Consider the following 14,027-nt stretch of genomic DNA (forward strand, 5'->3'; position numbering starts at 1 on the left):
CTCATGTGAAGCTGAACCACTAGCCATGAACATAGGCCAGGGCCTCAGCCGTTCCTTGCCACTCCGTGTGGTAAATGGCATATTGGCAAGTTTACGCTTCTCCTCCGACAATTTTATTTTAGGTTTTGGAGTCCTTTTTTTTCTGATATTTGGTGTTTTGGATTTGACATGCTCTGTACTATGACATTGGGCATCGGCCTTGGCAGACGACGTTGCTGGCATTTCATCGTCTCGGCCATGACTAGTGGCAGCAGCTTCAGCACGAGGTGGAAGTGGATCTTGATCTTTCCCTAATTTTGGAACCTCAACTTTTTTGTTCTCCATATTTTATAGGCAGAACTAAAAGGCACCTCAGGTAAACAATGGAGATGGATGGATTGGATAGTTTACTAGTATACAATTATGGACGGACTGCCACGGTTAGGTGGTATAAAAAAACCACGGTTAGGTGGTATATATTATAATAATAATACAATTATGGATGGACGGACTGCCTGCCGACTGCCGACACAGAGGTAGCCACAGCCGTGAACTACCGCACTGTACACTGGTTGATAAAGAGATAGTAGTATACTCGTAACAACTAGTATGACACTATGACGACGGTATAAAGAATGAAAAAAAACCACGGTTAGGTGGTATATATTATAATAATAATACAATTATGGATGGACGGACTGCCTGCCGACTGCCGACACAGAGGTAGCCACAGCCGTGAACTACCGCACTGTACACTGGTTGATAAAGAGATAGTAGTATACTCGTAACAACTAGTATGACACTATGACGACGGTATAAAGAATGGAAAAAAAACCACGGTTAGGTGGTATATATTATAATAATAATACAATTATGGATGGACGGACTGCCTGCCGACTGCCGACACAGAGGTAGCCACAGCCGTGAACTACCGCACTGTACACTGGTTGATAAAGAGATAGTAGTATACTCGTAACAACTAGTATGACACTATGACGACGGTATAAAGAATGGAAAAAAAACCACGGTTAGGTGGTATATATTATAATAATAATACAATTATGGATGGACGGACTGCCTGCCGACTGCCGACACAGAGGTAGCCACAGCCGTGAACTACCGCACTGTACACTGGTTGATAAAGAGATAGTAGTATACTCGTAACAACTAGTATGACACTATGACGACGGTATAAAGAATGGAAAAAAAACCACGGTTAGGTGGTATATATTATAATAATAATACAATTATGGATGGACGGACTGCCTGCCGACTGCCGACACAGAGGTAGCCACAGCCGTGAACTACCGCACTGTACACTGGTTGATAAAGAGATAGTAGTATACTCGTAACAACTAGTATGACACTATGACGACGGTATAAAGAATGGAAAAAAAACCACGGTTAGGTGGTATATATTATAATAATAATACAATTATGGATGGACGGACTGCCTGCCGACTGCCGACACAGAGGTAGCCACAGCCGTGAACTACCGCACTGTACACTGGTTGATAAAGAGATAGTAGTATACTCGTAACAACTAGTATGACACTATGACGGTATAAAGAAAGAAAAAAAAATACCACGGTTAGGTGGTATATATTGTAATACAATTATGGATGGACGGACTGCCTGCCGAGTTCCGACTGCCGACACAGAGGTAGCCACAGCCGTGAACTACCGCACTGTACTGTGCCTGCTGCTAATATAGACTGGTTGATAAAGAGATAGTATACAATACATACAACAATGAATATACTACTATACTGGTGGTCAGGCACTGGTCACCACTAGTCACACTGGCAGTGGCACTCCTGCAGCAAAAGTGTGCACTGTTTAATTTTAAATTAATATAATATTATGTACTCCTGGGGGCTCCTGCTATAACAACCTGCAGTGCTCCCCAGTCTCCCCCACAATTATTATAAGCTTTGCCTTTTATACATTGATGTGCAGCACACTGGGCTGAGCTGAGTGCACACAGACTGAGTCACACTGTGTGACTGGCTGCTGCTGTGTATCGTTTTTTTTCAGGCAGAGAACGGATATAGCAGAGAACGGATATATATTAAAATAAATAAAAGTTAACTAACAACAACTGCACTGGTCACTGTGGTAAACTCTGTCTGACTCTGCACAATCTCTCTCTCTCTTCTAATCTAATTTCTAATGGAGAGGACGCCAGCCACGTCCTCTCCCTATCAATCTCAATGCACGTGTGAAAATGGCGGCGACGCGCGGCTCCTTATATAGAATCCGAGTCTCGCGAGAATCCGACAGCGTCATGATGACGTTCGGGCGCGCTCGGGTTAACCGAGCAAGGCGGGAGGATCCGAGTCTGCTCGGACCCGTGAAAAAAACATGAAGTTCGTGCGGGTTCGGTTTCAGAGAAACCGAACCCGCTCATCTCTAGTATTTACCCTGCACAGAAACAATATTACCCACCCAAATCTAACTCTTTCTGCACATGTTATATCTGCCTCCCCTGCAGTGCACATGGTTTTGCCCAGTTGCTATCAAAAATCCTGCTGCGATCAACTTGGAATTACCCCCATAGTTTATTCACTAAAATGTACACCTCAACTGTATATATAAGTTTGTTGAGTATTGTAATATGAGATGATTGACAATTTTTTTTTTTTTTAAACGTAAGTGCTCATTTTAGTTTTATCATTTCCCCCCTGGTAGTATGACATATATGCACTTTACAGTGGAAGTAAGGAAATAAAAGGCTTAGGGTGGGCAGAACAATTGAGGCATTAAACACATTAAATGGATTTAGGGTCACAGCTATTCTGATATTTGTGCATTACTTTATGATTGCATGACACCTATACTAATGCGTCCATGTCTGTCCAGTGCTTTGATGGTTTGCAGGGTATTATTTTTTTCTTGTTTTTATGTATTTCATATGTACTATAAGTTTTTAGACTAAACATTTTTATGTATTGAGTTCAGAAAGGTATACAAGATCCTTAAACTCTGTATCCCCTGTTCCTTAACAATGTCCCACAGTGACTAATTACTGTGTCAATACGGAACATGCTGTACAACTGGCATTAGTTCAGACCATTTATTTAAGTTCTGAGAGAATCCAATGGAGTCTGACAAGGCATTGATTGTTGGCTAGAGTTCATGGCATAGTTAAAGACTAAAGTGTCCATATACTGTATACAACTAATATAATTGTTTATACATTTTTGTTGCTACTTTTTTATTAATCAGAATTTTTTTTTTACTGTATTGTACACGTTCTCCAGTTACACCATCAATGCAACATGCTTCTTGCCACATAGATGAGCTAAGTAATGTATTGAAGGTTTGGGTGAATAGGTAAGTCTTGAGTCTATTTTTGAAGGATTCTAGAGTGGAGGCTTCTTAAGCTGTGTGGGAAAGTGAGTTCACTGCCTGGGGGCCCTCCTCCTCTAGGGATCAGGATCCAGACTGTGCACTTGAATTATACATCATACATATGTTATCTTATATTGCACAGGACCATGGTGTATTCTGTACAGTGCATTGCTGTTATTAATCTGGTACATTATCATGCATGCACTAGCAGTTTTTACTATATAAATTATCAAGGACAGGTACTCTCCAGACCAGGTACAATCTAATGGTTCGCCAAACCTCTGTGGTGTCTGGCCACACCCCCTTTGGAGGCTTGCCACACCTCTAAGCATGGGCCCCTACCACTGCATACCCAGTTGGGCCCTTCATGCCCCAGTCCGACACTGGTCAGAGCTGCATGGCTAAAGGCTCGACCCCAAAATTAATTCAGGGACATGTACTACTGTGGGATTTGTTTGTGTGGGAAGACTTTTTGGTTCACTTTAATGGGGTTCAAATTTGGTTAGTGCCTCCAGTCTGGTTATTCAATTGTTCATGGATGTGACAACACCTTCAGGCTTTGGTGCTTTCTTGGGGGGTAGCTGGTGTGCAACGCCTTGGCTGAAGATTGGGTTGCCAAGGTTTGACATGAAATCTGCTGTTACTAGAGCTTTTTCCAATTATGGTCACCCTCAAGCTGTGGGCTTCCAGGCTTGAGAACAGGTTGGTAATTTTTTGGTTGCAATAACCTTGACATGGCTTAAGTGACTTATAGGCAAGAATCAATCTTTTGCTGTTTGCAGTTCAACGTCTTCTTCTGTGCAAAACATGTTATGGGGGTTGACAATGAGATCACTGATGCATTTTGTATGGGCGAGGTTTAAGAACCTGGCCTCACATGCAAACTTCATTGGTGAATTGTGCCTTGATTATGTCTGGCAGGTGGTCTGGCCAGCATATAGGGTTTAGCCTATTGGGCCCTGGCTCCTTAGACATTCTCCATTTATTTGGCCACCTGGGAGAAGCGCAGATAATTTATTTTGCAAAGGGGGAGCAAAGGTAAGAGTTCCAAGTCTTTTATGTATGCCTTTGTATGGTGTTTATATTCTTCTGTGAAATAAAAGGTGTACACAGGGATGGTTTTGGCAGAGGTTTTTTATTTTCTAAGGCTATGTGGAGAGGTTGATGTTACAAAATCGTATTTGCTGACGCGAGTATTGAAAGGTTGGATGAGAATTAATCCGGAAACTAGCAAGATGATTGACAGTCTGCTGTTGAGGAAGATTATGGTAGCTATTTCTAGTGTTTGTTCATCATAATATCAGGTCTGTCGTTTTAGGTTGGCCTTTGCCATAGCTTACCACAGTGCATTGCAAGTTCGGAATGGTGCTGCTTCTTCCAAAATGGCAGTCTCTCCTTAACTTGCATCACATGATTTAGTTCATGAAGACACAGTGCTTTGCAAGGTGCAACATTCCAAGACCAACCAGGTCAGTAGGGGGGGATTGTGTCTCATTGAGGTCCTGCCCAGATTGTAGGATTTGTCCTGTGGTCATGGAGGCATCTTATTTGGGGCTCCATCCTGACATTCAAGGTGCATTGTTGATGCACATCAGTGAGTCACTGGTTACCTGCTATCAGTTAAGTTCTGTTTTGAAGACTTGCAGCTCAGTGGTGGGTCTGTCAACTTTCGACTATGGAGCACACTGTTTTTTGCATTGGTGCTGCTACGGCTGCTGCTGTGGTAGGGAGATCATAGTTGAAATTCTGCCTTAAGTCTGGTTAGGATTCCTTCCTCTTTTTTCACCATGTTAGGGCCCCTTCTTTGTCACCTTACTGTAGGTTAGGCCCAATTAGATTTATGGTTGCATTATTGTTGCTTTGCTTGGCTGTTTTTCTGGTTGGGCCATTTTTCATTGGGGTTCTGTTATTTTTTTAGTTAGTTGTCATCTGGATAATTTCTTTATGTGGGTGCTGGGGCACTCTTATGTGTTTTGTTTGGCCCAGGTGGAGGTGGTTTTGAATTTTAGATGTCACAAATCACACTATCCTGTGCAGTTGCTGGCCTACTTACTTGCCTCCTCGCTTCATGTTCTGGATCCAGATCATTCATGCGTGATATTCTGGCACCAGTACTGGGAGTGCACGTCGGGTACAGCTAAGCTCAAACTTCCTTGTGGGAGTCGGTGGTGAAAATCACTGGTGTGTTAGACTATGTGCCTTTGTCCTAGGTTTCTGTCAACTCCCTGATACTATCCAGTGTCCTCACTGTATCCCATGAACAGAAATTATATTAGGCCACTTAGCTTTCAGACACCAACTCCAGACAGAGAATTAAACCTGCATCCACATAACGACCTTAACACGATAGTAACAATGGAAAGTTACCAGAGCTTGCTTTTGTTAGATGAATTAGGCATTGTGGTATGAGATGGGAAGCTTTATGGAGCATTTTAGACAAATTGATAGCTAGGTTTGGGTGCCACCTGTTTATAATTATTTACCTCACCTCCTTGTCATCCTTGGATCTAAGGATGACCTTTAGGAGGGATTTGTTGGAATTGATGGTTTGTTTTGTAAGGTGCTATGGTCTGAGATTTTTCCACGGCTAGTGTGGCATGGGGCAACAAGCCAGTTGTGGTTGATTTATTCTGTAGAAGGGTTAATGCAGTCATTGGGAGGGCCATAGCAGAAAGGAGAGATGTGGTCATTGGCCACCCAGCAGTTTCTCACACAGATAGGCACCTAATTTGGAGTTATGGAGTGCTCTTATCAAAAGGGAATTTGAAGATATTTGTGAGGGATTTGTTTAGGGGTTTTAGATCTGTTGAAAGAGGTTGGTATGGTGGTGGCTACAGTTTTGTGAATGTTGTTGGGTTCAGAATTAATATTTGCTTGGAATTTTATGTTTTTTGCCCTGGGCTGTTGCTCATGTGGTGGGAAGGAGTGAGGCATGAAATCAGGTGGTGGTAAGGGACATCACCGTCCAGGTGGGCCCTGCCTTTCCTGGCTTCATAAGTGGAATCTCAAGTTGATATCATGGGGGGCAGTTGGCCTCATTTAAAAATTGTTAATCCCCACAATGGTAAGGCAGTTGGCTGTCACCCTTGCAAGTTATTTTAGGGAATGATGTTTTGTGGTTGGGCTCATCCTTTTACTGTTGATGGGCAGTTGGCCCTGGTTAGTTCTTTATGATTTGCTAATGCTAGCCCGTTCATCTGACTGTCACCATATCCTAGTTTTAATTTTAGATTTAAATTGTTTAAAACTTCCAAAAATAAAAAGCTGACCCCTGTCATTGGCATATATTGTTGTCTGAGTTATTATTTCTATAGATAAGTTAAGTTGGTGTGTGAATGGAGTTTGGAGAGTGCATCAGCCGATAGAGTTTAAGAAAAATGCAATAGAATATAAATGTGTTAAAAGCAATATACTGTAAACATGTAGTAAAAGTGCAAGGATTCCCACAAATGGGCAAATCTGGAAATGTAATGATAATGCCAAACAGATTTCCAAGTGAATGTGAAGTTTACTGTTTTCTGGTTTGTCAATGGCTTCACACATATGCAATCATTGATTATCTAGCCTGATTTTCTGGGCATCATAATGATACACATTCAAACAAATAGAATGGTCAGACGCTAACTTGAACCACACAATTATACTGTAAATAAAGGTCTATACAGAAACTATAATGTTATAACTTATTTACTCTGATGTAAAACATAGAATCACAACTTCTACAATGTCCTACAAGAGCTTCATGATTAATCAGTTTTAGATCCTATTTTTTTAAGACGACATTGTAATATATTTTCCCTTTCATTTACTTCTACTTATGTTTCCTCACATCATTTATCAGGAGACTTGTTAAAAATTGTTTTGATTATTGAACTTGTCCTATCAAAGGAACAAATACTTGTTTGAAAGATGTATTTGTCTGCCTTTGTTTGTGTCTCTTTCTATTACTCTCACTATTCAACTTTGAGTAGCAAGGGATCAGACTGACTGAAGAGATGATAAACCGTTTGAGTCTAGCAAATAAAACTTACACACACACAGAAAATCAATATCAGTTTGAAAGATCAAGTTGAGTTTGTGCCTATCAAAGAGACTCTTCCATCTCTTCCATGTGAGGATATTATTCTCTCCTTGTACTGTTCCAGTTAAAGAACACTAGACATTATATAATAGTCTGAGCAAAAAAAGCATTATAGGTTTATCTAATGAGGAGAACATGTTTTATACATTATCATTATGGTATTCTGTTATCTTACATTGGTCATTTCCACAGAACACTCATGTGTAAGCTATTTACTGACAAAAGTGTATGTTATTAATTAATAACACAATCTACAATTAACATTCTATGTATGCAACATCATTTTCAGCTCAATTTTGTTGAAACATCTGGAAAGAAGGGTGTAATACTGTAAAATCCTGTACATCATGTATTGTAAAATACACACAAAGGGTAACTTTCATGGATTGACTGCATAAAGTAAGCATCAAAGGATATGAGCAGTGAAAAACGCAACAGCAGGGGAGGGGGGGCAAGAAAAAACACACACATATATATATATATATATATAGTGCAAATCGATACGTAACAATTAAAGATGTAGAAATTAGCACCGAAACATAAAAGGGGTGATCAAATATCACAACAAAATATAAAGGCAAATCCAAGGACAGTCAACAGTAACTAAAATAAAATAAAAGACAAACAAACGGGAAACTTGACAAAGACAAAAGGGAATAAGTTGAAAATGGAAAGAGGTGGTCAGTAAAACAAAATCCAGGAAGCAGGTGTGCTACAGAAGTATATACAGCACCCAGTGGCATATTAGCATAATATTACAGTAGTATAGTTGAAACACCTGTTTCAATGGTGGAGAGCTGCATGCCAGAGAGCCAGATTCTGTCAGTAATCAGAAAAAAAGGAATATAGCACACATTAAGCATAGGTATTGCCCAGCTGCCTATACAAAAAATAAAAAAAAATCATAGACTTAAATAGTTTTTATACAGTATGTAAGCTTCATTGGATTCATCATGGAAAGTAATTGCCACCACTTTTTCTGGAAATAAATTATAAAATTAGTCATTTAACAATGCTTATAAAAGATGGGGTCTGCACTATCCAGTTAAGTAATATTTTTTGGGGGTAATCAAAGAGAGCACCTGCAAGATAGTCTTCTTGTCAGGGCCCAACATCAAATTATCAAAATTGGAGCAAAGTAGCACTAAGGGGCAATCAGCTCATTGTAAGGAAAATATCATATTATTAAAAGACATGAATATACAAGCTCTATTAATACTTTAAAATGGATTTCCTGGAGCATGGTAGAGTGTAAAACCTGTAAGTGGTATCATAATATTTGAGAAGCAGCTCTGGTGTTTCTACAGTGACTAAAATTGGTTTCCAACCTTCTGCACAACGTTTTAATAATTAGCTAGAACATGTGTACATGATATCTAAAGACAGGTACTGTACCTAGTTCTAAACACATCCGTGGTTAAAAAGACCAATAAAGAAGACAAGGATTACACTTTGCAGGGGGAAAACTCTGTGTAAAATGCCTGAACTGGAGATATACGTTTAAAAGTGAGCGATGGGAAGGGCCAACGTGGGATTGGAAGGTGTGTCAAAAGTGCCAACATTTTTAAATGCAGCAAATCCCCTTAGAGCATCAAGTGAGAAAAGTAGTGTACTTTAAACCAGGACTAAAAGAGACACTGCACCCAAAATATGGTTTATCTAGAGCTTAGGGTTAAGGTGGAGTTTTTGATTAATGGAAAGCCAGGCAAAGTAGGTGTCACGAAATAATACATTAACCAGGATAAAAGGTGGAAGAGATGTCTTCGATGTGTTTAGGAGAGCTCTTGGGGAATAAGGGGCAAATAATACAAATTCAAGTAGGGTATTAGTATAGAATCCCTTAAAAAAAAAGTTTGTAATATATCTAAAAAATGTTTTACATTGAGCCAGAGCAGTTAAGACTTCTACCATGCCAGAAAATGTTTGTAAACAATTTACAGTAGAACAATGAGCAATACTGAAATTGGATAATCTTATTGGCAGTGTCTGCATTAAGTAGGGTTATTTAGGGAAGATAATGCTTTTAAAGACAGCTACCCTACCTAAAAGGGATAAGTGAAGCAAATGCAGCAATCTAAAAGATGGACATTCCTAGTTATCAGAAGAGAAAAATTAGCCACATAAACTTTGGACAAATTACAGGTGATTTGGATGCATTAAGATGAGATCCAGTTCTTATAAAGTAATAACAGGCAGAGTATAAAGGAGCACCATGGGGACAGCTTGTATATTTAAGAGATCATACTTACTAGAATTGACCATAAGTGTGCCAAACCACATTATGATGTCAATCACAGTTGCAAATAAAGAGGTGGGTTTAGAAGTAAAGTAAATCATATCATTGGTAAATAAAGCTCACCTGGATCCCAGAGAATGACCAAGAAATGTACAATACAACCACAAGGGGTTCAAGCACTAGCATGCCAGCAGGAAGGAGAGGTGGCCACCATGTCTGGTCCCTCTACAAACTTAAAAGGGTAGAGAAAGATAACCATTACCAGTGAATACTGTGACTAGCTTAGAATAAATGGTACGGAGAATGGATAGGAAGTATTTTGCTATTGCAAGCTAATGGAGGGACTCAAAACATGTAACAAGATCAAATGCCTCTTTGGTCATAGAGTGACAGGATCACATTCTCATTTTGGAGCATGGTAACTCAAGGTCTCTAACTGTTTTAACAGTTGGTGAGTTATGCCCTCCTACTTTACTTTGCGAAACTGTAAACTGCAATACCCCTATTAACCTCAATATTAGGTGCATTTGAAAGTGTTGCTGGATTTAGAATCAACTACTCTAAAACAGAAGCAATATCCTTCTTTCCTAAGGCTAAGCTGGGATGGGGGGCATGTTTTCCATTTCAATGGACACCAAACGATTGCATTACATATTTAGGCATAAAGATCTCTACTCATTTCTCAAAATTACGTGACCTAAATTACACCCCATTATTTTCAAAAATCTTTGCCGACATGTCTAGATGGGCTCATCTCCCTCTGACTTATACGGGCAGATGTCATTTATACAAGATGATCTGTTTTCCAAGATTTCTTTATATATTACTGATGCTCCCATAATTCCCCCCAAACAAGCACTTTCAAGGTTCAACAAAGCTTTGACCAAATTTATATGGGGGAGGGGGGGAGCAAACACCATGAATTTCCCTATTTAAATATCAACAACAAAAAAAGAATTGGGGTGTATAAACTTGCCATGCTTAAAGTCCTATCCCTTAGCTGCTAACTATAGAGTTGCTATAGATTGGATTATGGGGGTGAATAAATATACTATGAAACATGTAGAACAATAATTTGCTCCTGATTGGAATTTAATTTCTTTACTCCTTTCTCCCCCACAATCACTACCGGCTGCAGTCAATGAGAGTGTCTTACTGTACTATTCATGCTTGGCATGTAGAGCTATCCCTAACAGTTTAAAGGTCTCTAAATACTGTATATCTCCATATTTTGCCTTTGTGGGGGAAATACAGAGTTTGTGCCATATAGAACATCTTCTATTTTTGAAACTTGGTATAGAGGGGGACTTAGCTATATTTATCTTTTATTACAAACAGAAACTTAGGTACCACTAACATGGATTCAACTACAAGAGAAATTCCCCCTTCTAGTGATCCCCTTGTTCTCATTTTTGCAGGCATCTAGTTATATTCAGTCTATATTACATGCAATAACATATAAAGGTAAGGAGTGCAGTATGGCTAAAGTACTCCGCTGTTCTTCCGGTGATCACTTTCCTACTTCTTTGATTTACTCTTATTCTTGTTCTTTGTTGAATATAGCATGTGGTTCAGGAGGTTTAATGAAATGGAAGAATGATTCTCTTTCTCTATCGATGGATCTATTCTTACTGCTAATCTAGCTTTAAATAAGCAATTGGTTTCCATATCATATACAGAAATGCATAAAAAAAATATGAAACAGATCGTACTTTACCCAAAAACTTAAATTTCGTTTTGGTGAAGCTGCAACCTCTAAATGTTTTAAATGTGTGGAGGTGGAGGCAGATATAGTGCACTTTGGCATTGCCCACTAGTACAGATTATATGGTCTGATCTACAGGATTACATACTGAACCAATTGAAAATTCAGTTTCACATTAATAAAACATGGGATTTCTGGGGAATATATCCCAAAGAAAACATACACATGATGTCCAGGGGTAATTATTTATTATTAATAAAATTGTCAGAAGCCACAAAAAAAACATATTGTCACAATGGATCTCTCCAGATCCATTTTCTCTAACTTTATTGCATCCTAGAATTTCTTATTTCTAATGGACTGCATTGAAACTTGCATCCTAGAATTTCTTTCTTATTTCTAATGGACTGGACTGAAACATCTTTACATAAAGAGATACTGATGAGTACATTTTTTTACATTTGGCTTCCATATGTCCATACCCTGGGGGTCATTCTGACCCATTCACTCACTTCTTTTTAACGCAGCAGAGCGAATGGGTCCCTACTGCGCATGCGCATGCCAGATGGCCGAAGGCCGTAGTAGGGATGCGATCGTCTCTGCCTGATTGATAGGCAGAGGTGATCGCTGGGCGGGAGGGCCAATGCAGGGCGTGGGTGCGGTCCGGCCAATGCAGGCATGGCAGGACTGAACGGGGGGTGGGCAGCAGCGGCTGCTTGATGTCACACGCAGCCGCTGCGGGCCGGGGAGCGATGAGTAGCTCCTGGGCAGCACGCTAAACCTGCGCTTGTCAGGAGCTACTCTTGAAGTGCAAAGGCATATATATATATATATATATATATATATATACACACATACATTGGGCACACATGCACACATTATGTGCATCAATACAATAATATATATTTTAACATTTCTAAAACACTTACCCCTGGTAATCCATTAATTTTAATACAAATAGATCACCACCCTTAACTTTAGTTTAATTCTAACTGGAAAGGATAGTATGCATTATAGGGCCATACATCAACCATATTAGGATGCACTACTCTTGGCACAATACTAGGTACCCCTAATTGATTATATGTAAGCATAGATGGGGGTTGACATATTCTTCTGGGCCTTTCCATCACCTGATCCCTTATGTTCTCAGTATATACTGTAGAGCAGTAATCAGACCCTTCTGGCAGCATATTTCCCTCCAGTTCACTTATAGTATGACTACTCTCCTGACCACTTATATTAATTCACCCCATAACACCCTTTTTTTCTCACCTATCCCTTAATCCTTCTCACTACACATAATTATTCCCTGCGATGCCCTGGGGTTGCTTGGCTGTGGTTTTTTGGGGGGTCCCGTGCCCTAGGTTTGAACCCCTATAGTGTTAGGTACTGCAGCAGAGTGGAGTCCCTTGCCGCGGGGCTGCAGCTTCATGCATTGATCAATTCATAACTAAACTCCACTATTTATTATATGCTAAGCTGTATGATATCAGTAATGCTAGAGACAGTGCACCTACAACACCCCCCTTTTTTCTTCTGTAGAACTACAAGTCTCAGTAGGTAGCACCTCACATTACTGGCAGCTGTAGGTGTGCAGTCTAAGGCCCCTCCCTAGCAAACTAAAAGTGTTTTGTATAGACACACCTGAAGGAGTGAGACACCTTCATTCTTAGACTTGCACCCACCCGCACCTGACCCTCATTTATTTTAACTAGGGTACCTAGCATGACTGCACTTGTGAATATGGCACAATTCTAGGTAAGTCCAAGTATTCAGAACAATAGGTCAGAAATGGGGTGGCTCCTGGGGTACGGGGCCTCCTGGACTGCCGTGGCTGGGCGACAACAGGGTATAGCAGCATTACATTTAATTTGGCACTTTCACCGTTTGTTTATTATACATGTTACACATTTTTTTCACTTATATTAATTCACCCCATAACACCCTTTTTTTCTCACCTATCCCTTAATCCTTCTCACTACACATAATTATTCCCTGCGATGCCCTGGGGTTGCTTGGCTGTGGTTTTTTGGGGGGTCCCGTGCCCTAGGTTTGAACCCCTATAGTGTTAGGTACTGCAGCAGAGTGGAGTCCCTTGCCGCGGGGCTGCAGCTTCATGCATTGATCAATTCATAACTAAACTCCACTATTTATTATATGCTAAGCTGTATGATATCAGTAATGCTAGAGACAGTGCACCTACAACACCCCCCTTTTTTCTTCTGTAGAACTACAAGTCTCAGTAGGTAGCACCTCACATTACTGGCAGCTATAGGTGTGCAGTCTAAGGCCCCTCCCTAGCAAACTAAAAGTGTTTTGTATAGACACACCTGAAGGAGTGAGACACCTTCATTCTTAGACTTGCACCCACCCGCACCTGACCCTCATTTATTTTAACTAGGGTACCTAGCATGACTGCACTTGTGAATATGGCACAATTCTAGGTAAGTCCAAGTATTCAGAACAATAGGTCAGAAATGGGGTGGCTCCTGGGGTACGGGGCCTCCTGGACTGCCGTGGCTGGGCGACAACAGGGTATAGCAGCATTACATTTAATTTGGCAATTTCACCGTTTGTTTATTATACATGTTACACATTTTTTTCACTTATATTAATTCACCCCATAACACCCTTTTTTTCTCACCTATCCCTTAATCCTTCTCACTACA

This window comes from Pseudophryne corroboree, chromosome 8 (genome assembly GCF_028390025.1).
Source record: "Pseudophryne corroboree isolate aPseCor3 chromosome 8, aPseCor3.hap2, whole genome shotgun sequence".
NCBI lineage: Eukaryota > Metazoa > Chordata > Amphibia > Anura > Myobatrachidae > Pseudophryne > Pseudophryne corroboree.